Raw genomic sequence first — 25,476 nt, forward strand, 5'->3', positions numbered from 1 at the left:
TATTGGCCTGTAGTTTTCTTTCGTTGTGACCTCTTTGTCTGATTTTGGTATCAGGGTGATGGTGGCCTCGTATAATGAGTTTGGGAGTGTTCCTCCCTCTGCTATATTTTGCTTTTCTTTGTTTTTTTTTTTTTTCTTTTTTTTTGCTTAAGGTATTATATTATATTATTTATGTATTTATTTCACATATTTATTGGAGTACAATTGCTTTACAAGGGTGTGTTAGTTTCCACTCCACAACAAAGTGAATCAGTTATCCATATACATATATTCCCATATCTCTTCTGTCTTGTGTCTCCCTCCCTCCCACCCTCCTTATCCCACCCGTCTAGGCGCTCACAAAGCACCGAGCTCATCTCCCTGTGCTATGCGACTGCTTCCCACTAGCTATCTACCTTAAGTTTGGTAGTGTTTATATGTCCATGCCACTCTCTCACTTTGTCGCAGCTTACCCTTCCCCCTCCCCATATCCTCAAGTCCATTCTCTAGTAGGTCTGTGTCTTTATTCCTGTCTTACCCCTAGGTTCTTCATGACATTTGTTTTTTCTTAAATTCCATATATATGTGTTAGCATACAGTATTTGTCTTTCTTTTTCTGACTTATTTCACTCTGTATGACAGACTCTAGGTCTATCCACCTCATTACAATAGCCCAATTTCCTTTCTTTTTATGGCTGAGTAATATACCATTGTATATATGTACCACATCTTCTTTATCCATTCATCCAATGATGGACACTTAGGTTGTTTCCATCTCTGGGCTATTGTGAATAGAGCTGCAATGAACACTTTGGCACATGACTCTTTTTGAATTACGGTTTTCTCAGGGTATATGCCCAGTAGTGGGACTGCTGGGTCATATGGTAGTTCTATATGTAGATTTTTAAGGAACCTCCACACTGTTCTCCATAGTGGCTGTACCAATTCACATTCCCACCAGCAGTGCAAGAGTGTTCCCTTTTCTCCACACCCTCTCCAGCATTTATTGTTTCTATAATTTTTGAAGATGGCCATTCTGATAGGTGTGCGATGATATCTCTTTGTAGATTTGATTTGCATTTCTCTAATGATTAATGGTGTTGAGCATTCTTTCATGTGTTTGTTGGCAGTCTGTATATCTTCTTTGGAGAAATGTCTATTTAGGTCTTCTGCCCATTTTTGGAATGGTTTGTTTGATTTTTTGATATTGAGCTGCATGAGCTGCTTATAAATTTTGGAGATTAATCCTTTGTCAGTTGCTTCATCTGCAAAAATTTTTCTCCCATTCTAAGGGCTATCTTTTTGTCTTGTTTATGGTGTCCTGTGTGGTGCAAAAGCTTTGAAGTTTCATTAGGTTCTATTTGTTTCTTTTTGTTTTTATTTCCATTTCTCTAGGAGGTGGGTCAAAAAGAATCTTGGTGTGATTTATATCATAGAGTGTTCTGCCTATATTTTCCTTTAAGAGTTTTATAGTTTCTGGCCTTATAATTAGGTCTTTAATCCATTTTGAGCTTATTTTTGTATATGGTGTTAGGGAGTGATCTAATCTCACACTTATACATGTACCTGTCCAGTTTTCCCAGCACCACTTATTGAAGAGGCTGTCCTTTATCCACTGTACATTCCTGCCCCGTTTATCAAACATAAGGTGACCATATGTGTGTGGTTTTATCTCTGGGCTTTCTATCCTGTTCCATTGATCTATCTTTCTGTTTTTGTACCAGTACCATACTGTCTTGATTACTGTAGCTTTGTAGTATAGTCTGAAGTCAGGGAGCCTGATTCCTCCAGCTCCGTTTTTCATTCTCAAGATTGCTTTGGCTATTCAGGGTCAACTGTGTTTCCATACAAATTGTAAATTTTTTTCTTCTAGTTCTGTGAAAAATGCCAGTGGTAGTTTGGTAGGGATTGCATTGAATCTGTAGATTGCTTTGGGTAGTAGAGTTATTTTCACAATGTTGATTCTTCCAATCCAAGAACATGGTATATCTCTCTATCTATTTGTATCATGTTTAATTTCTTTCATCAGTGTCTTATAATTTTCTGTATACAGCTATTTTGTCTCCTTACGTAGGTTTATTCCTAGATATTTTATTCTTTTTGTTGCAGTGGTAAATGGGAGTGTTTTCTTGATTTCACTTTCAGATTTTTCATCATTAGTTTATAGGAATGCCAGAGATTTCTGTGAATTAATTTTGTATCCTGCTACTTTACCAAATTCATTGATTAGCTCTAGTAGTTTTCTGGTAGCATCTTTAGGATTCTCTATGTATAGTATCATGTCATCTGCAAGCAGTGACAGCTTTACTTCCTCTTCTCTGATTTGGATTCCTTTTATTTCCTTTTCTTCTCTGATTGCTGTGGCTAAAACTTCCAAAACTATGTTGAATGAGAGTGGTGGGAGTGGGCAACCTAGTCTTGTTCCTAATCTTAGTGGAAATGCTTTCCATTTTTCACAATTGAGGACAATGTTGGTTGTGGTTCTGTCATGTATGGCCTTTATTATATTGAGAAAAGTTCCCTCTATGACTACTTTTTGCAGGGTGTTTATCATAAATGTGTATTGAATTTTGTCAAAAGATTTCTCTGCATGTATTGAGATGATCATGTGGTTTTTCTCCTATAATTTGTTAATATGGTGTATCACATTGATGGATTTGCATAATTTTTTTTTGTATTTTAAATTTTATTTTATTTTTTTAACATCTTTATTGGGGTATAATTGCTTTACAATGGTGTGTTAGTTTCTGCTTTATAACAAAGTGAATCAGTTATACATATACATATGTTCCCATATGTCTTCCCTCTTGCATCTCCCTCCCTATCCCACCCTTCCAGGCGGTCACAAAGCACCGAGCCAATATCCCTGTGCCATGCGGCTGCTTCCCAATAGCTATCTACCTTACGTTTGTTAGTGTGTATATGTCCATGACTCTCTCTCGCCCTGTCACAGCTCACCCTTCCCCTCCCCATATCCTCAAGTCTGTTCTCTAGTAGGTCTGTGTCTTTATTCCTGTCTTACCACTAGGTTCTTCATGGCATTTTTTTTTCTTAAATTCCATATATATGTGTTAGCATACAGTATTTGTCTTTTTCTTTCTGACTTACTTCACTCTGTATGACAGACTCTAGGTCTATCCACCTCATTACAAATAGCTCATTTTCGTTTCTTTTTCTGGCTGAGTAATATTCCATTATATATATGTGCCACATCTTCTTTATCCATTCATCCGATGACGGGCACTTAGGTTGTTTCCATCTCTGGGCTATTGTAAATAGAGCTGCAATGAACATTTTGGTACATGACTCTTCTTGAATTTCGGTTTTCTCAGGGTATATGCCCAGTAGTGGGATTGCTGGGTCATATGATAGTTGTATTTGTAGTTTTTTAAGGAACCTCCATACTGTTCTCCATAGTGGCTGTACCAATTCACATTCCCACCAGCAGTGCAAGAGTGTTCCCTTTTCTCCACACCCTCTCCAGCATTTATTGTTTTTAGATTTTCCTTGCATTCCTGGAATAAACCCTACTTGATCATGGTATATGATCCTTTTAATGTGCTGTTAGATTTTGTTTGCTAGTATTTTGGTGAGGATTTTTGCATCTATGTTCATCAGCGATATTGGCCTGTAGTTATCTTTCTTTGTGACATCCTTGTCTGGTTTTGGTGTCAAGGTGACGGTGGCCTCGTAGAATGAGTTTGAGGGTGTTCCTCCCTCTGCTATATTTTGTACAGGTTTGAGAAGGATAGGTGTTACCTCTTCTCTAAATGTTTGATAGAATTCACCTGTGAAGCCATCTGGTCCTGGGCTTTGGTTTGTTGGAAGATTTTTAATCACAGTTTCAATTTCAGTTCTTGTGATTGGTCTGTTCATATTTTCTATCTCTTCCGTTCAGTCTCAGCACACTGTGCATTTCTAAGAATTTGTCCATTTCTTCCAGAGTGTCCATTTTATTACCATAGAGTTTCTTGTAGTAATCTTTCATGATCTTTTGTATTTCTGCAGTGTCAGTTGTTACTTCTCCTTTTTCATTTCTAATTCTATTGATTTGAGTCTTCTCCCTTTATTTATTGATGAGTCTGACTAATGGTTTATCAATTATATTTATTTTCTCAAAGAACCAGCTTTTAATTTTATTGATCTTTGCTATTGTTTCCCTCCTTTCTTTTTCACTTATTTCTGATCTGATTTTTATGATTTCTTTCCTTCTGCTAACTTTGGGGGTTTTTTGTTCTTCTTTCTCTAATTGCTTTAGATGCAAGATTAGGTTGTTTATTCGAGATGTTTCCTGTTTCTTGAGGTAGGATTGTATTGCTATAAATTTCCCTCTTAGAACTGCTTTTGCTGCATCCTACAGGTTTTGGGTCATCGTGTCTCCATTGTCATTTGTTTTTAGGTTTTTTTTAATTTCTTCTTTGATTTCTTTAGTGGTCACTTTGTTATTAAGTAGTGTATTGTTTAGCCTCCATGTTTTTGTATTTTTTACAGATCTTTTCCTGTAATTGATATCTAGTCTCATAGTATTTTGGTTGGAAAAGATACTTGACACAATTTCAATTTTCTTAAATTTACCAAGGCTTGATTTGTGACCCAAGATATGATCTATCCTGGAAAATGTTCCATGAGCACTTGGAAAAATGTGTATTCTGTTGTTTTGGAATGGAATGTCCTATAAATATCAATTAAATCCATCTTGTTTAATGTATCATTTAAAGCTTGTGTTCCCTTATTTATTTTAATTTTGGATGATCTGTCCATTGGTGAAAGTGGGTTGTTAAAATCCCCTAGTATGAATGTGTTACTGTCGATTTCCCCTTTTATGGCTGTTAGTATTTGCCTTATGTATTGTGGTGCTCCTATGTTGGGTGCATAAATATTTACAATTGTTGTATCTTCTTCTTGGATCGATCCCTTGATCATTATGTAGCGTCCTTCTTTGTCTCTTCTAATAGTCTTTATTTTAAAGTCTATTTTGTCTGATATGAGAATTGTTACTCCAGCTTTCTTTTGATTTCCATTTGCATGGAATATCTTTTTCCATCCCCTCAATTTCAGTCTGTATGTGTCCCTAGATCTGAAGTGGGTCTCTTGTAGACAGCATAAATATGGGTCTTGTTTTGGTATCCATTCAGCCAGTCTATGTCTTTTGATTGGAGCATTTAATCCATTTACATTTAAGGTAGTTATTGATATGTATGTTCTTATTACCATTTTCTTAATTGTTTTTGATTTTTTATTTTATGTCTTTTCCTTCCATTGTGTTTCCTGCCTAGGGAAGTTCCTTTAGCATTTCCTATAAAACTGGTTTGGTGGTGCCTAATTATCTTAGCTTTTGCTTGGCTCTAAAGGTTTTAATTTCTCCATCAAATCTGAATGAGTTCTTAGCTGGTTAGAGTAATCTTGGTTGTAGGTTTTTCCCTTTCATCATTTTAAATAAGTCCTGCCACTCCCTTTAGGCCTACAGAGATTCTGCTGAAAGATCAGCTGTTAACCTTATGGGGATTCCCTTTTATGTTATTATTATTTTTTTTTCCCCTTGCTGCTTTTTTTTTTTTTTTTTTTTTTTTTTTTTTTGTGGTATGCAGGTCTCTCACTGTTGTGGCCTCTCCCATTGCGGAGCACAGGCTCTGGACGCACAGGCTCAGTGGCCATGGCTCATTGGCCCAGCCGCTCTGCTGCATGTGGGATCCTCCCAGATCAGGGCACAAACCTGTGTCCCCTGCATCGGCAGGCAGACTCTCAACCACTGCACCACCAGGGAAGCCCCCTTGCTGATTTTAATATATTTTCTTTGCATTTATTTTTTTTTAGTTTGATTAATATATGTCTTGGCATGTTTGTCCTTAGATTTATCCTATATTAGAGTCTCTGTGCTTCTGGACTTGATTGACTATTGCCTTTCCTATATTTGTGATGTTTTCAACTATAATTACTTCAAATATTTTTTTCAAAACCTTTCTTTTTCTCACCTTCTTCTGGGACCCCTATAATTCGAATGCTGGTGCATTTAATGTTGTCCCAGAGGTCTCTGAGGCTGTCCTCAATTATTTTCATCCTTTTTTTCTTTATTTTACTCTGTGGTACTTATTTCCACTACTTTATCTTCCAGGTCTCTTATCCGTTCTTCTGCCTCAGTTATTCTGCTCTTGTTTCCTTCTAGAATAATTTTAATTTTGTTTATTGTGTTGTTCATCATTTTTTTTTTTTTTTTTGCTCTTTAGTTCTTCTAGGTCCTTGTTAAACGTTTCTTGTATTTTCTCCATTCTATTTCCAAGATTTTGGATCATGTTTACTATCTTTACTCTGAATTTTTTTTCAGGTAGAAGGCCTATTTCTCCTTCATTTGTTTGGTCTGGTGGGTTTTTACCTTGCTCCTTCATCTGCTATTTGTTCCTCTGTCTTCTTATTTTGTTTAACTTACTGTGTTTGGGGTCTCCTTTTCACAGGCTGCAGGTTTGTAGTTCCTGTTGTTTTTGGTGTCTGCCCCAAGTGGCTAAGGTTTGTTCAGTGTGTTGTGTAGGCTTTCTGGTGGAAGGGAATAGTGCCTGTGTTCTGGTGGACGAGGCTGGCTTTTGTCTTTCTGGTGGGCTGGACCATATCTGGCCGTGTGTTTTTGGGTGTCTGTTACCTTATTATGATTTTAGGCAACCTTTCTGTCAATGGGTGGGTTTGTGTTCCTGTCTTGCTAGTTATTTGGCAAAGGTTGTCCAGCACTGTAACTTGTTGGTCGTTGAGTGGAGCTGGGTCTTAGCATTGAGATGGAGATACTCTGGGGGAGCTTTTGCTCTTTGATACTTCATGGAGCCCAGAGGTATCTGGTGGACCAATGGCCTGAACTTGGCTCTCCCACCTCAGAAGCACAGGCCTGACACCTGGCCAGAGCACCAAGACCCCGTCAGCCACACGGCTCCAAAGAAAAGGAGAAAAAAGGAAAAACAGAAAGAAAAAAATGAAATAAAATAAAATAATTAAATCAAAACATTCTTAAAAAGAAATATATATATATATATAAGTGTAATAAAAGAAAAGAAAGAAAGAAAAGGCAACCAAACCAAAAAACAAATCCACCAATGGTAACAAGTGCTAAAAACTATACTTAAAAAAAGAAAAAAATTACAACAGGCAGAACCCTAGGACAAATGGCAAAAGCAAAGCTATACAGACAAAATCACACAAAGAAGCATATGCACTCACCCAAAAACAGAAAAGGGGAAAATAATATATCTATATATTAAAAAAAAAAAAAGGCAGAGAGCAACCAAATCAATAAACAAATCTACCAACAATAATAAACTCGAAATACTAAACTAAGAAAAACATAAAACCAGAAACAAATTAGATGCAGAAAGCAAACCCCAAGTCTACAGTTGCTCCCAAAGTGCACTACCTCAATTTTGGTATGATTCATTGTCTATTCAGGTATTCCAGAGATGCAGGGTACATCAAGTTGATTGTGGAGCTTTAATCAGCTGCTCCTGGGGCTGCTTGGAGAAATTTCCCTTTCTCTTCTTTGTTAACACAGCTCCTGGGTTTCAGCTTTGGATTTTGCCCAACTTCTGTATGTATGTCACCTGAGGGCATCTGTTCTTTCCTCTGACTGGACAGGGTTAAAGTAGCAGCTAATTAAGGGTCTCTGGCTTGCTGAGGCTGGGGAGAGCAAGGGGTACAGAATGTGGGGTGAGGCAGTGACAGCAGAGGCCAGCATGACATTGCAACAGCCTGAGGTGTGCCATGTGTTCTCCTGGGGAAGTTGTCCCTGAATCATGGGACCTTGGCAGTGGAGGGCTGGACAGGCTCCCGGGAGGTGTGGTGTGGATAGTGACCTGTGCTTGCACGCAGGCTTCTTGGTGGCTGCAGCAGCAGCCTTAGTGTTTCATGCCCATCTGTCATGTCTGTGCTGATAGCTGTGGCTTGCTCCTGTCTTTGGAGCTCGTTTAAGCAGTGCTCTGAATCCTCTCTCCTCACACACGCCAAAACAATGGTCTCTTGTCTCTTAGGCAGTTCCAGATATTTTCCTGGACTCCCTCCTGGCTATCTGTGGCACACTAGCCCCCTTCAGGCTGTGTTCACACAGCCACCCCCTGTTCTCTCCCTGGGATCTGACCTCCAAAGCTGGAGCCTCAGCTTCCAGCCCCCACCAGCCCCGGCGGGTGAGCAGACAAGTGTCTCAGCCTGCTGAGTGCTTGTCGGCACTGATCCTCTGTGTGGGAATCTCTCCACTTTGCCCTCTGTACCCCTATTGCTGTGTTCTTTTCCATGGTTCCGAAGCTTCCCCTCCTCAGCGTCTCCACCAGTGAAGGGGCTTCCTAGTGTATGGAAACTTTTCTTCCTTCACAGCTCCTTCCCAGAAGTACAGGTCTTGCCCCTATTCTTTTGTCTCTGTTTTTTCTTTTTTCTTTTGCTCTACCCAGGTACGTGGGGAGTTTCTTGCATTTCTGGAAGTCTGAGGTCTTCTGCCAGTTTTCACTAGGTGTTCTGTAGGAGTTGTTCCACATGTAGATGTATTTCTGATGTATTTGTGGGGAGAAAGGTGATCTCCACATCTTACTCCTCTGCCATCTTGAAGGCCTCTCCCATAAGTCTTAATTGTGATATACGATGCATTTTTAGCTTTCTCTCATTTTTCCACTTCCCCTTTTATTATTAGGAATTGACAAATTTAATTCTTAGAATCAGTCAAGCATTAACAGAATATTTATTGAGAAAATTTTGTATATAATACTGGACCCAGCACTACAAAGCATCTGTACAAACATACACACACACACACACACACATCTAATGACATGATGATGTCGTTCTTGCTCTTTGGTTGAGCAGAGGTGGGGAGAGAAGAGTAACATGTGTTAAGGGCCTACCACATGTAGAATACTTAACATATAATGGAGAAATATGCATATCTTCCCTTTCCTACCCTTTCATATTTCTTACTTAAACGTGGTATTTAATCTTGTTAACAGTTTTGGATCCTACTTATTTTTATTCTCAACCACCAAATGGAAAAACCTAATATTAAAACTATTCATTAGTTTGCTTTACATCACTGAATTATTAATGTAACCAATATTTGAATCTACTTTTCTTAGTCCTAATCCATGGTCTTGCTACACTGTCATTTTCTGATCTGTCTACAGCACAACTGCTTCCTATTCACTGAGTTTCTGTTAAATACATCTCTTCATGGAACATATTGAACTTTTGGTAGGTCTTGAAAGGTAGATAAGATGTGAATGATTGTAAAGAAAGAAAAAGATATGGCATGAAATACAGATGGGCACAAAGGGTTTGGATAGAGCAGGAGAACTCAGAAACGTCTAGAATAATATGTTTAACTTGAAGATTTTTCAGATAAAAAATTGGAAAATTGAAATTAGATTGAGAAGGATATAAAATAGTGGAGACTTCAAAATTCAAGTGCTAATAATTATCCACTAGTACCAAATGATTGTCACTATGTGCATGAGGACATATTCGCTCCATCATCATTCATACTTATGCTCTAAGATTCAACTCCTTTTACCAGCCTCTGTCAATCACTATACTTTTCATGTGAATAAGAAGGGAAAATATTATTGTAAATCACTTCTTTGTATGAAAGGAACATATCATTAGCACTTCTTTTTTTCTTCTTTTCAGAAAATTGTTTGAACCTCTAAGGGATTGCTGAACATTATTGTAAATACTGTGAAATAAAGGAAATTGTAATACAGACTTAAATACAAGGAGATTATAATCTAGTTGCAAGTATTTGTAAATAAGTTGTTTTGATTTCATTAAAAAATTAGGAAAGTTTACTTTTGGAACTTATTTTCTAAATAATTTGGTAGAGATTACTGATCATCATGATTATACTTTTTGTGCAAAAGATTTTTTAAGTCACCTTTTATAGAAGTATAAAAATACATTCTTTTTTTTTTTTTTTTTCGGTATAAGGGTTTCTCACTGCTGTGGCCTCTCCCATTGCAGACCACAGGCTCCGGACGTGTAGGCTCTGTGGCTATGGCTCACAGGCCCAGCTGCTCCATGGCATGTGGGGTCTTCCTGGACTGGGGCACGAACCCATATCCCCTGCATTGGCAGGCAGGTTCTCAACCACTGTGCCACCAGGGAAGCCCAATGCATTCATATTAAGAAGACTTTTCCTCCCATCATTATTCTTACAAATGCATAGAATTTATTTTGGACAATTTCTTCTGTAGGATATATTTATATATTTTCACAAAACAGGAAATATTCCAACTTTGTGTTTTCAGCCTTCCTTAATTCACAGAAGAAACATTACATCACAGCTGAGATATTTTTATTTTTTTAAGAAGAGGAGTCATGCTGTCTCAAAGAAGGATGGAAGAGGAGGATCACATTGATAATGCATGACTTGAACACAAAGGCAAGAACCTTATTAAAAGAGAAATAGCCCTCCACATGATTGCCTTTCCTTAATTCAACCTACTCACCTTTGCACCACCATCTCTACACCATTCTCAAAACATTTATTACTAGTACTCTCAAAACACTTATTAAACCCTGATTAAAACTCTGTACTATTATTTAATCCTGAAAAGTAAAGCTTTGTTTACATTCTGTTTCTTTATTTATATTCTGTTTCATAAAGGTAAATTTTGATATAAAAACAGTATCTGGGGGAAACATGAGGTCTGGCAGAGAATACATATTTTTCTTGTCAGAACTTTTACCAGTGGGTATTTGGTAACTAGGATTCCTCAAAATATTTGGTAGAAAGCATGCCCATCAAGGAGGGTGCTCTCATGAAATAATTTTCCAAAATCTTGCATACTCTTTTCTGCCCTGCAATAAAAATAAAGTCTATTAGTATGTAAAACTTTTAACATTTCAAATATTTTACTGTAATTAAACATTTGCACTTAGTATAAGCACATGTTCCCCAAACATTTGTCCATAAGGAAAAGTTTTTATTTCCTTTTTTTGAAACTGCTACTAACAGTCACATGAATGAAAATAGTTTAGAAATCCTAAGCCTAAGTTATACAAATATAATTTCGTGGGTGTCAAATAAAATAAAATAGTAATGGAAACCAGTTATTTTTTTTAACATCTTTATGGAGTATAATTGCTTTACAATGGTGTGCTAGTTTCTGCTTTATAACAAAGTGAATCAGTTATACATATATATATGTTCCCATATCTCTTTCCTCTTGTGTCTCCCTTCCTCCCACCCTCCATTTCCCACCCCTCTAGGTGGTCACAAACCACCGAGCTGATCTCCCTGTGCTATGCAGCTGCTTCCCACTCACTATCTATTTTACATTTGGTAGTGTATATATGTCCATGTCACTCTCTCACTTTGTCACAGCTTACCCTTCCCCTTCCCCATGTCCTCAAGTCCATTCTCTAGTAGGACTGTGTCGTTATTCCTGTGTTACCCCTAGGTTATTCATGACTTTTTTTTTTTTTCTTAGAGTCCATATATATGTGTTAGCATACGGTATTTGTTTTTCTCTTTCTGACTTACTTCACTCTGTATGACAGACTCTAGGTCCATCCACCTCATTACAAATAACTCAATTTTGTTTCTTTTTAAGGCTGAGTAATATTCCATTGTATATATGTGCCACATCTTCTTTATCCATTCATCTGTTGATGGACACTTAGATTGCTTCCATATCCTGGCTATTGTAAATAGAGCTGCAATGAACAATGTGGTACATGACTTTTTTTGAATTATGGTTTTCTCAGGGTATATGCCCACTAGTGGGATTACTGGGTAACATGGTAATTCTATTTTTTGTTTTTTAAGGAAACTCCATACTGTTCTCCATAGTGGCTGTATCAATTTAACTTCCCACCAACAGTGCAACAGGATTCCCTTTTCTCCACACCAACTACAGCATTTACTGTTTTACTGTTTGTAGATTTTTTGATGATGGCCATTCTGACTGGTGTGAGCTGATATATCATTGTAGTTTTGATTTGCATTTCTCTAATGATTAATGATGTTGAACATTCTTTCATGTATTTGTTAGCAATCTGTATGTCTTCTTTGGAGAAATGTCTATTTAGGTCTTCTGACTATTTTTGCATTGGGTTGTTTGTTGTTTTTTTTTTTTATTGAGCTGCATGAGCTGCTTGTAAATTTTGGAGATTAGTCCTTTGTCAGTTGCCTCATTTGCAAATATTTCCTCCCGTTTTGAGTGTTATCTTTTGGTCTTGTTTATGGTTACCTTTGTTGTGCAAAAGGTTTTAACTTTCATTAGGTCTCATTTGTTTCTTTTTGTTTTTATTTCCGTTTCTCTAGGAGGTGGGTCATAAAGGATCTGCTGTGATTTATGTCATAGAGTGTTCTGCCTAAGTTTTCCTCTAACAGTTTGAGAGTGTCTGGTCTTATACTGAGGTCTTTAATCCATTTTGAGTTTATTTTTGCATATGCTGTTAGGGAGTGTTGTAATTTCATACTGCTACATATACCTGTCCAGTTTTCCCAGCACCACTTATTGAAGACCCTATCTTTTCTCTACTGTATATTCTTTCCCTTTTAGGCAAAGATAAGGTGTTCATATGTGCGTGGGTTTATCTCTGGGCTTTCTAACCAATTCCATTGATCTATATTTCTGTTTTTGTGCCAGTACAATACTGTCCTGATTACGGTAGTTTTGTAGTATAGTCTGAAGTCAGGGAGCCTGATTCCTCCAGCTCCATTTTTCATTCTCAAGATTGTTTTGGCTATTTGGGTTCTTTTTTGTTTCCATACAAATTGTGAAATTTTTTGTTCTAGTTCTCTGAAAAATGCCATTGGTGTTTTGATAGGCATGGCATTGAATCTCTAGATTGCTTTGGGTAGCAGAGTCATTTTCACAATGTTTATTTTTCGAATCCATGTACATGGTATATCTCTCCATCTATTTGTATCAACTTTAATTTCTTTCATCAGTGTCTTATAATTTTCTGCATACAGGTCTTTTGTCTCCTTAGGTAGTTTTATTCCTAGATATTTTATTCTCTTTGCTGCAATTGTAAATGGGAGTCTTTTCTTAATTTCACTTTCAGATATTTCATCATTAGTGTATAGGAATGCCAGAGATTTCTGTGAATTAATTTTGTATCCTGCTACTTTACCAAATTCATTGATTAGTACTAGTAGATTTCTGATAGTATTTTTAGGATTCTCTATGTAGAGTATCATGTCATCTGCAAACAGTGACAGCTTTACTTCTTTTTTTCTGTTTTGGATTCCTTTTATTTCCTTTTCTTCTCTGATTGTTGTGGCTAAAACTTCCAAAACTATGTTGAATAACAGTGGTGAGAGTGGGCAACCTTGTCTTGTTCCTGATCGTAGTGGAACGGTTTCATTTTTTCAGTATTGAGGATGATGTTGGCTGTGGGTTTGTCATTTATGGACTTTATTATGTTGAAGAAAGTTCCCTCTATGTCTACTTTCTGCAGGTTTTTTTTTTTTTATCAAAAATGGGTGTTGAATTTTGTCAAAAGCTTTCTCTGCATCTATTGAGAGATCATATGTTTTTTTTACCTTCAACTTGTTAATATGGTGTATAACGTTGATTGATTTGTATATATTGAAGAATACTTGCATTCCTGGAATAAAGCCCACTTGATCATGGTGTATGATCCTTTTAATGTTTTGTTGCATTCTGTTTGCTAGTATTTGGTTTAGGATTTTTGCATCTATGTTCATCAGTGATATTGGCCTGTAGTTTTCTTTCTTTGTGACATCTTTGTCTGATTTTGGTATCAGGGTGATGGTGGCCTCATAGAATGAGGTTTGGAGTGTTCCTCCCTCTGCTACATTTTGGAAGAATTTGAGAAGGATAGGTGTTAGCTCTTCTCTAAATCTTTGATAGAGTTCTCCTGTGAAGCCATCTGGTCCTGGGCTTTGTTTGTTGAAAGATTTTTAATCACAGTTTCAATTTCAGTGCTTGTGATTCATCTCTTCATATTTTCTATTTATTCCTGGTTCAGTCTCAGCAGGCTGTGCATTTCTAAGAATTCATCCATTTCTTCCAGAGTGTCCATTTTATTACCATAGAGTTGCTTGTAGTAGTCTCTCATGATCCTTTGTATTTCTGCAGTGTCAGTTGTTACTTCTTTTTCATTTCTAATTCTATTGATTTGAGTCTTCTCCCTTTTTTCCTTGATGAGTCTGGCTAATGGTTTATAAATTTTATTTATTTTCTCAAAGAACCAGCTTTTAGTTTTATTGATCTTTGCTATCATTTTCTTCATTTTTTTCATTTATTTCTGAACTGTTGATTATGATTTCTTTCCTTCTGCTTTTTTTTTTTTTTTTTTTTTTTTTTTTTTTTTGTTCTTCTTGTTCTTCTTCTTTCTCTAATTGCTTTAGGTGCAAGGTTAGGTTGTTTGTTTGAGATATTTTCTGTTTCTTAAGGTAGGATTTTATTGCTATAAACTTCCCTCCTAGAATTGCTTTTGCTGCATCCCATAGGTTTTGAGTCATCATGTCTCCATTGTCATTTGTTTCTAGGTATTTTTTATTTATTCTTTGATTTCTTCAGTGATATCTTGGTTTTTAAGTAGTGTATTGTTTAGCCTCCACGTGTTTGTATTTTTTACAGATCTTTTCCTGTAATTGATATCTAGTCTCATAGCATTGTGGTCAGAGAAGATACTTGATATGATTTCAATTTTCTTAAATTTACCAAGGCTTGATTTGTGACCCAAGATATGATCTATCCTGGAAAATGTTCCATGAGCACTTGAGAAAAATGTGTATTCTGTTGTTTTGGGATGGAATGTCCTATAAATATCTATTAAGTCCATCTTGTTTAATGTGTCATTTAAAGCTTGTGTTCCCTTATTTATTTTCATTTTGGATGATCTGTCCATTGGAGAAAGTGGGGAGTTAAAACTCCTACTATGATTGTATTACTGTCGATTTCCCCTTTTGTGGCTGTTAGTGTTTGCCTTATGTATTGAGGTGGTCGTATGTTGGGTGAATAAATATTTACAATTGTTATATCTTCTTCTTGGATCAATCCTTTGATCATTATGTAGTGTCCTTCTTTGTCTCTTCTAATAGTCTTTATTTTAAAGTCTATTTTGTCTGATATGAGAATTGCTACTCCAGCTTTCTTATGATTTCCATTTGCATGGAATATCTTTTTCCATCCCCTCACTTTTAGTCTGTATGTGTCCCTAGGTCTGAAGTGGGTTTCTTGTAGACAGCATATATATGGGTCTTGTTTTTGTATCCATTCAACCAGTCTGTGTCTTTTGGTGGGAGCATTTAATCCATTTACATTTAAGGTAATTATCGATATGTGTGTTCCTATTCCCATTTTCTTAATTGTTTTGGGTTCGTTATTGTAGGTCTTTTCCTTCTCTTGTGTTTCTTGCCTAGAGAAGTTCCTTTAGCATTTGTTGTAAAGCTGGTTTGTTGGTGCTGAACCCTCTCAGCTTTTGCTTATCTGTGTAGGTTTTAACTTCTCCATCAAATCTGAATGAGATCCTTGCTAGTTAGAGTAATATTGATTGTAGGTTTTTCTCCTTCATCACTTTAAATATGTCCTGCCACTCACATCTGGTTTGCAGAGTTTCTGCTTAAAGTTCATCTGTTAACCTTATGGGGATTCCCTTGTGTGTTATTTGTTGTTTTTCACTTATTGTTTTTAATATGTTTTCTTTGTATTTAATTTCTGATAGTTTGATTAATATGTGTCTTGGCATGTTTCTCCTTGGATTTATCCTGTATGGGACAATCTGTGCTTCCTGGACTTGATTAACTATTTCCTTTCCCATTTTAAGGAAGTTTTCATCTATAATCTCTTCAAATATTTTCTCAGTCCATTTATTTTTCTCTTCTTTTTCTGGGACCCCTATAATTCAAATGTTGGTGTGTTTAATGTCCCAGATGTCTCCGAGACTGTCCTCAGTTCCTTTCATTCTTTTTTCTTTATTCTGCTGTGCAGTAGTTATTTCCACTATTTTATCTTCCAGGTCACTTATCCGTTCTTCTGCCTCAGTTATTCTGCTTTTGATCCCTTCTAGAGTATTTTTAATTTCATTTATTTTGTTGTTTATCATTGCTTGTTTCCTCTTTAGTTCTTCTAGGTCCTTGTTAAATGTTTCTTGCATTTTCTCTATTCTATTTCCAAGATTTTGGATCATCTTTACTATCATTATTCTGAATTCTTTTCCAGGTAGACTGTGTATTTCCTCTTCATTTGTTAGGCTTGGTGGGCTTTTACTTTGCTTCTTCATCTGCTGTGTGTTTTTCTGTCTTCTCATTTTGCTTACCTTACTGTGTTTGGGGTCTCCTTTTTGCAGGCTGCAGGTTTGTAGGTCCCGTTGTTTTTGGTGTCTGTCCCCAGTGGCTATAGTTGGTTCAGTGGGTTGTGTAGGCTTCCTGTTGGAGGGGACTAGTGCCTGTGTTCTGGTGGATGAGGCTGGATCATGTCTTTCTAGTGGGCAGTTCCACATCTGGTGGTGTGTTTTGTGTGTCTGTGTCCTTATTATGATTTTAGGCAGCCTCTCTGCTAATGGATGGGACTGTGTTCCTGTCTTGCTAGTTGTTTGGCATAGGGCATGCAGCATTGTAGCTTGCTGGTTGTTGAGTGAAACTGGGTCTTTGTGTTGAGATGGAGATCTCTGGGAGATATTCACCATTTGATATTATGCGGAGCTGGGAGGTCTCTTGAGGCTCAGTGTCCTGAAGTTGGCTTTCCCACTGCAGAGACACAGCAGTGACTCCTGGCTGGAGCACCAAGAGCCTTTCGTCCACACGGCTCCTTATATTGCAATAGTTGGTCAGTCAAGTCCACAGGGCAGTTCTCCTCAAGCAGCAATCAGGGGTCCATGGAAGCTGCTAGTGTTGAGGGTCTCCTGCAAAGTTGGGGGTGTGGCTGTTGTTCACTGTGAGTATAAGGACACTGGCCGCAATTCTGGGAAGTACTCCCTGGCGTGAAGCCTCCCAGAGTCCTCCAGTGGCACCACCAAAATGGAAACCAGCTTTAAAATAATAATGAACTGGAGATTTATATAAGAAAAATCACAACTAAAATTAACTTAATTTGCAGTCAAATTTAAGTGAATATCAGCTAAGATAAACTATTATATATATATATAAACTACATGGTAACTACAAACCAAAACCCTGCAATATATACACAGTAAGTAAAGGAAACCAAAAAAACACTAAAGAAAATCAAACTTCCATGGAAGAGAACAAGAGAAGTGTACAAGAATAGAGAAGAGCTACAAAAACAACCAGAAAATAATTAACAAAATGGCAATAAGTGCATACCTATCAATAATCACTATAAATGTAAACTGTCTAAATACTTCAATCAAAAGACGTAGAGTCGATTAGTAGATAAATAACAAGACCTAAAAGAAACTTACCTCAGAACTAAAGACATACATGAACTAAAATTGGAGGGATGGAAAAAGATATTACATACACATAAAAATGAAAAAATAGGGCTTCCCTGATGGCGCAGTAGTTGACAGTCTGCCTGCCGATGCAGGGGACACAGGTTCGTACCCCGGTCCGGGAAGATCCCACATGCTGCGGAGCGGCTGGGCCCATGAGCCATGGCCACTGAGTCTGCGTGTCCAGAGCCTGTGCTTTGCAATGGGAGAGGCCACAACAGTGAGAGGCCCGCGTACCACAAAAAAATAAAATAAAATAAAATAAAAGCTGAAGTAGCAATACTCATATCAGTCAAAATATACTTTAAAACAATGATTGTAACAAAAGACAAAGAAAAGCATTACATAATGATAAAGGTGTTTATCAATGAATAGGTGGGCAAAGAAAGCCCAAAGTCAGCAGAAGGAGGGAAATAATAATGATCAGAGTGGAAATAAATGAAAGAGAGACTAAAATTTTAAAACATTTAGAGAAGATTAATAAAACTCAGAACTGGCTTTTTGAAAAGATAAACAAAATTGGCAATGTACTAGAAAAACTAAACAAGGTAAAAGAGAGGGCCCAAATACATAAAATTCAAAATGAAAAAAGAGACATTACAATCAATACCACAGAATTACAAACAAGCATAAGAGATTACTATAAATAATTATATGGCAAAAAATTGGACAAACTAAAGGAAATGGATAAATTCATAGAAACATACAATCTTAGAAGAATGAATCAGGAAAAAATCAAAAATTTGAACATACCGATTACTAACAATGAAACTGAATGAGTAATTAAAAACCCAACAAACAAAAATCCAGGACCAAATGGCTTCTACAAAATAATTAAAGAAGAGTTAACACCTATCCTTCTTAACCATTCTAAAAAATTGAAGAGAAAAGAATGCTTCCAAACTTGTTCTATGAGGCCAGCATTACCCTTATTCTAAAACCAAACAAAACAGTGGAAGAACAGAAAACTACAGGACAATATCCCTGATGAACATAGATACAAATATCCACAACAAAATATTTGTAAAACAAATTTAACAATGCATTAGAAGGATCATACACCATGGTTAACTGGAATGCAAGGATGTTTCAATATCTACACATCAATCTGTATGATAAATCACTTTAACAAAATGGAGGTAATTAAAAATCATATGATCATCTTAGTAGATGCAGAAAAATCTTTTGACAAAATTCAGTGCCCATTTGTGATTAAAACTCTCAACGAAGTTGGTATAGAGGAAACATACCTCAACATAATAAAAGTCATATGTAACAGACCCACAACTAACATAGTCAACAGTGAAAGCTTTTCCTTTAAGACCAGGAACAGCACAAGGATGACCACTCTTGAGAATTTTATTCAACATTGTATTGGAAATCCTAGCCACAATAATCAGACAAGAAAAAGAAATAAAATACATCCTGATTGGAAGAGAAGAAACAAAATTGCCACTATTGGCCTATATTCTGTCACTGTACATGGAAAATCCAAAGACACCACCAAAAAAAAATAATAAATTTTGTAAACTTATGAGACACAATATTAATATACAGAAACCTGTTGCATTTTTTACACTAACAACTAACCATTTGAAAGAGAAATTAAGAAAATAAATCCCATTTATAATTGCATAAAAAAGAATAAAATGCCTAGGTATAAATTTAATAAAGGAGGTAAAAGACCTGTTCACTATAAATTATAAGACATCATTGAAAGTAATTGAAGATGACACAAATAAATGGAAAGGTATACTGTGCTCATGGATTGGAAAAATTAGTATTGTTTAGATGTCCATACTACTCAAAGATATCTACTGACTCAACTCAATTCCTACCAAAATACCAAAGGAATTTTTCACAGAACTAGAACAAATCATCCTAAAATTTTTATGGAACACAGAAGACCTCAAATAGACAAAGCAAGCTTGAGAAAGAAGGACAATGTTGGAGATATCATGCAGCCTAATTTCAAACTATACTACAAAGTTATAGTAATTAAAACATAATGGTATTGGCACAAAAACAGACACATAGATCAATGGAACAGAATAGAGACCCTAGAAATAGACCCATCCTTATAAGGTCAATTAATCTACAACAAAGGAGGCAAGAATATACAATAGGGAAAAAGACAATCTCTTCAATAAATGGTGTTGGCAAAATTGGACAGCTACATGTAACAGAATGAAAGTAGTATAGACCACTTTCTTACACCATGTACAAAAATAAGACAGTTTAAAGACATAAGTATAAGACATGAAACCATAAGACTCCTAGAAAAAGATATAGCAGTAAGCTCTTTGACATATAGCATAGCAATATTTTGGGGAGATCTGTCTCATCAGACAAGGGCAAAAGCAGAATAAACAACTGGGACTACAGCAGACTAAAAAGCTTTCCATAACAAAGGAACCCAACAACAAAAAGAAAAGGCAACATATTAAATAGGAGGAGATATTTACAAATGATGTTTGATAAGGGGTCAATATCAAAAATATATAAATAATTCATACAACTCAACATCAAAAGAAAAAACAAAAAACTGATTTAAAAATGGGCAGGATACCTGAATGGATATTTGTGTAAAGAAGACATACAGATGGCTAACATGCACTTGAGAAGATACTCAACATCACTAATCATCAGGGAAATGCATATCAAAACCACAATGAGATATCACCTTATGCCTGTCAGAATAGCAATTATTTAAAACTTGCAACAAATAAAATGTGTTGTTGAGAATGTGGAGAAAAGGGAACCATCTTGCACTGTTTTGGGGAATTTAATTTGGTGCAGCCACTATGGACAACAGTGTGGGGGAAAGGGGGGATGGGATGAATTGGGAGATTAGGATTGACATATATACAATATTGATACTATGTATAAAATCGATAACTAATGAGAACCTACTGTATAACACAGGGAACTCTACTCAGTCTCTGTGGTGGCCTAAATGAGAAGGAAATACAAAAGAGAGGGGATATATGTCTACGTATAGCAGATTCACTTTGCTGCACAGTAGAAACTAACACAATGCTGTAAAGAAACTATACTCCAATAAAAATTAAAACCTCAAAAAAAGTTATATTGTTCACATATAGCATGAATATGTATACAGCAATAAGAAATCAAAATATAGTAGGAGAAAAAGTCACTCATATATCCACTCAAAAAGAAAAAAAAAGAAAGAAAGAAAAACAGAAAGAATCAAAAGGAAAAATATATAAATGAGGTCTCTGGAAAACCACCAGCATTGAATTTTTTCTAAGATTCAGCCCTGCTTTGATTCTTGCTTCATTGGCTAGTACATCTCCATGTCTAACTAGAGCTGTCTTTGTATTTCTCAAAAATTTCATAAAATATCACCCATGAATAGATCCTTTTTTTCCCCTTTCCAACCTCATCATCTAGAATGGCATACCTGTAGCATTAATCTCTAACCAAATCCGTTAAGGCTACATGTTATTCCATGTCTTTTTGACTTAGATGGAGATCCCTTTACACATTTTATCACCCACTGTGTTCACCCTTGATCTCAACCCCTATGAATTAGCCTAGGTCACAAGCTCAGTTATATCCCACTACATAAAATCTTTCACAACCCACTAAAATAACAACTGTTCTTCAGATCCAGGACCACCACTGTAACATAACTGCTACACTTCATATTCTACTGATCAGGCATTGTTTATTATTTTACTTGTTTAAATGTCTGTCTCTTCTTGAGCTGTTTGAGATTGGTGACCAATTCTTTATCAATCATTGGAGCCCATGCCCTTGTTTGAATGCGCCAGAGGGAGCATGTTTGCTGATGAATGGGCAACTGGATGAGTGAATGTCTTTACAAGGACTTTTACTTGTACTGAGATATGAGAATTTTAGATGTCAATTTTTTTTATGCTTTAAGGTTAACAATCATTTAATGTATTGACATTATCACTTATAAACACACAATTTGCATATACAGGGAAAAATAGGTTCTGAGGACACAACCAAATACTAGAGACAGGCGAGCAATCAGAAGAAAAGATCAACCCTAGGGGAAAAAATGGAACTGCATCCCATGCTGGTGTCTACATAAACTTGGGAAGGAGAAAGAAAGATCACATAGTATCACAATTAATGTAGAAAATAAATGTGGGTCATTCTGTCTCAATGGCAGGAACTTCTCTCATGATCCATATCTTGCGTCCCAGTCTGCCCCGTTTCATGAATGATGATCTGAAACACAACCACGGGTCTCTCCCTTCTCTTTACATCTAAGACCCTGAAGTTAACTCAAGGAACTAAAAGAACAGAGCTAAGAAACAAGCAGACTGGCATGTGTGCAATGTCAACGGCCAACTAGTTAAAAGTACACATGGAAGTAAAATACTGACTAAACCTGAACAAGTTCTTTCCAACTCACCTAACTTCATGATTTTGGATTACCTAAGTGCTGGCATCTACGAGAGTTGGGTCCAGGGAAATGAAGTATCTCAGCCCATCTTTATACTGAGTATGTATTTCCTCTCAGGATCAAGTCACTAGTGACAGTGAACTTCAAGACTCAACTATAGTTGCCCAGTGGGGCTGGCCCCACTGGGGACAGGGACTGGAGATTGGGGGGCACATGTGTGCCCAAGCTTCAGTCCATAGCTCTCCCTCTTCTGTCAGAGGGAAGCCAGGGGAACACCGGGAGACCATCTGCTTCAAGGGCATTTCACTGACATAACTCAATATCTGTGGTTCCAAGTTCAAAATTAATACCCCAAAGCAACATTAAAAACTGAGTTTAGTATTTTGTAAGTAAGGCATACAGCTCAAATAATGATTACCACCTGAACAAAACCATTCTTATTACATACGATGTAAAATAACTAAAGCAACAATTCTAGCCATCAAAACCAGTGTAGATAGCTAGTGGGAAGCAGCTGCATAGCACAGGGAGATCAGCTCGGTGGTTTGTGACCACCTACAGAGGTGGGACAGGGAGGGTGGGAGGGAGGGAGACGCAAGAGGGAAGAGATATGGGAACACATATATATGTATAACTGATTCGCTTTGTTATAAAGCAAAAACTAACACACCATTTTAAAGCAATTATACTCTAATAAAGATGTTAAAAAACAAAAACAAAAAAAACAGTGTTGTCACACATCACATCTGACAACTTTCCACATGTCAAACATCCAAAGAGATGACAGCTAAGTATACTTTTCAGCTGGAAACAAACTCTCCAGTGTCAACAAGTGCAATAGAATTGGCTAGGAAAACAGACCTGTGGTCACCACAAAGTTCATTTGGCATCTGGTTTCATACGGAGATAGATCTATTTAAGTCTGCCTTAGAGATGGAGTGGGTTGATCAGTGAAAAAAATGACTATGTATGTAACTGGCCACATGGAATAAAACCAGAATTTGTGCTACTACGAGTGTATTTTGTGGAAAATAGGGCCACATGGGGTATAGGGGTAGAGATCTTCAATGTGCTTAACTGCCTTTGTAAAAAGTAAATTTTTTAAAGCATGCAAGACAGAAAACTGGAATAATTGAAATTTTAAAATTTACATAAATAAAGAAATAAGAAATAACAAAAATACGTGACTCTCAGTTTTCCAGAGCTTCACACATAGCTGGGGCTCAAGTTAAATTGTTTAAGCTTCTCTGTGACATTTGAAGGAAGAATAAAAACAAGGCTAGTGTCCTGGTCAGGTGGGGTAATACCTTGCACAGGTCATTCATGTCCTTAGGCTGCAAATCTGTAACCTGACTCTCCCCCACCATGCCACCACCAGGGCTCCAGGCACCCCAGTGCTCAGGGACAGCCACAGTGCCCAGTCCTGCACAGGACAGGAAATGGGCTCTTTAAGAGCCTTCAGAAGGGTGGAAAAGAGGATCCTCAGAGAAGCTCAATCCCCTGAAACAGTAACACTGTAACTATGGCTCTCATTCCTCTTTCCTCACCATTCTCCTAATATTACTTTCTCAACAAGTAGAAAAATAAGCTATAAGTAGGCTGAAGTGGCAATAAAAACACTCAAAGCAAACACTAAAAAACATGATGCCTCTGAATATAGCAGATCTACCTCCACGCACTTGTTTGTAATTGTTTTGCCTTGTTCAAGTTTTAAATGATAAAGCCCTAAAATGCTGAGACTCAAGTCTACTCCTAATTTGGGATGTTTTCCAAGGATCACTACCAAAAACAAACTAGTAAGAATAAAATGAAAGAGCATATTTTAAAGGGGGGGTGGGATCTGCCATCCCGCCCATCATCCTGAGCAGTCAGCTTTGCTGAAAGTCTGCAGAGCCCCAGAGGCTGTGGGGATATCACATGGCTGCCTCAGGAAGGTTCCATCCTACAACTCCTGAAGTAACATGCAACCAGTTCTAGTCTGAGGTTTCAAAGTCTGACATTAAACCAAGACAGCTGCAGTTCTTCTTGCCACAATCACTCACTCACTCATACATCACCATATTACTAGCGTAACACTAAAATAAATTATCCCTTAAGCACTAAGGCCTAACTCTAAAAAGAAAATGGCCTTTACAAACAGGTGTGTTCAAATAAGGTATTCTGAGAGTTCCATAAAAAAACTCCTAGAATGAGCCAGTGCCCCCAAATAGTCTACATTTTAGCTAAACAGCAGTCCAAAGCCTTCTCTGTGGTACTTATATGGATTAGTTATAAGTATGATGTCACTACTTTCAAAAGAACTACTAAAACTATTATTAAAAACATTTATAACAAACAGAAATGCCCTGCAAATTATATTATTGCACCCAGGGTATCAGAAGCTATGCACATCCAGGTTCCAAGGACTCTAGAAGACCCAGAACAGAGATCCTAAGGCCATGCCTATGGCTGTTCCAGGCAGCATGCCCAGCGCCAGGTCACAGTCATTGTCTCGATACCGCTCACAAATGATGACTTGTTTGGTAGGCTGCTGTCCGTAAAGTCCGGCATACAGGTACTGGTAGGGTACAGCATAAGCCTGCCCATTTGAAGCATATACAACTTCAGTTCCTGGCGGGTATGCACCACTGTATGGACCATAACCATAGGCATCAGGGTTTGGTGCAGCATAGGCTATGTAAGGAGGTGGGGAGGAAGCCAAGGCAGTCTCATCATACATGACTTCACAGCCAACATGAGCTGTGTTTGTCCTGAAATCCTGAAGTGTAAATTTCCAGACCAAACAATCATCTGTGCTTTCTGCACAAAGACTGATGGTTTTCCCACCTAGGCAAACAATCTGCAGCAGACAGTCTTTCGGCTTCCCATCTGGAGGCCGAATATCCCGACATTCATGTCCCGTGTTGATGTTGATGCAGTCCACTGGCATGTGGACCTTATTCTCTACACTCTACCAAGTTTGGTCATCAGGTGACCATCTGACCACAGGTCGAACCAATTCTTCCAGCGCTTCAAAATAGTACTCTGTCTCAGCAACCTACCACTCTTCACGAACGCTGTATTTTCACCTGCAAATCCTCCGGCCGCAGCCACGCACCAAAGTAGGGCAGGAGTGCAAGGACGCTGCCCGGCTCCTCGGCTCCGACTGCCTCAAGCCCTAGTTGTCAATTTTTAAAATAAATTAACTTAAAGTTTTAATGAAATTCCATTAAATATCTAATGGGTATCTAATTCTGAAATTGACAAAAGTTAATATGCATAATCAATAAATTTTCTTATAAAGTACTTAATAAAGATAAACAAAATTGTGCAAATGTAGAATATTTACAAATATGTATGAAACAGAATATTAAAATACACGAGAATATTTATTCTCCCTTTTAATTAAGCCAATGACATTTTTTCTTTTCTTTTTCAAACAGAATTTTATTTTATAAAAGTAACTTAGAAAATAATAAAATTAAAATAATTTTTATAGAAACTCAACCTATCCTTCTGGCCATACACCTTTCATAAACATAGAAAGGCAGTGATAAATACCTTTGGGAGAAATGGGAGAAAATCTATATTAAAAATGGAGGCAGGGTGCTGCAGAAGAGATGATGAAGAACAGGAAAGTTACTTTCATGTGGAAATTATAAAATGAAAGCAGTATTTATTTTAGAATTTTAAGTACTATTATAAAAATCTCCCTAATATTAAATTTGTGG

The 25,476-nt window shown here is 37.0% G+C and overlaps 1 pseudogene across 1 annotated transcript; it reads right to left on the reverse strand.

Annotated features, from left to right (window-relative positions):
* Positions 1 to 24,173: 24,173 nt before the first annotated feature.
* Positions 24,174 to 24,748, reverse strand: LOC307195701 (pleckstrin homology domain-containing family B member 2-like; annotated as a pseudogene). Its single transcript has one exon. The product of its transcript is annotated as a pleckstrin homology domain-containing family B member 2-like (transcript).
* Positions 24,749 to 25,476: the final 728 nt, after the last annotated feature.

This window comes from Stenella coeruleoalba (assembly GCF_951394435.1).
Source record: "Stenella coeruleoalba genome assembly, chromosome: 13".
Taxonomy (NCBI): Eukaryota; Metazoa; Chordata; class Mammalia; order Artiodactyla; family Delphinidae; genus Stenella; species Stenella coeruleoalba.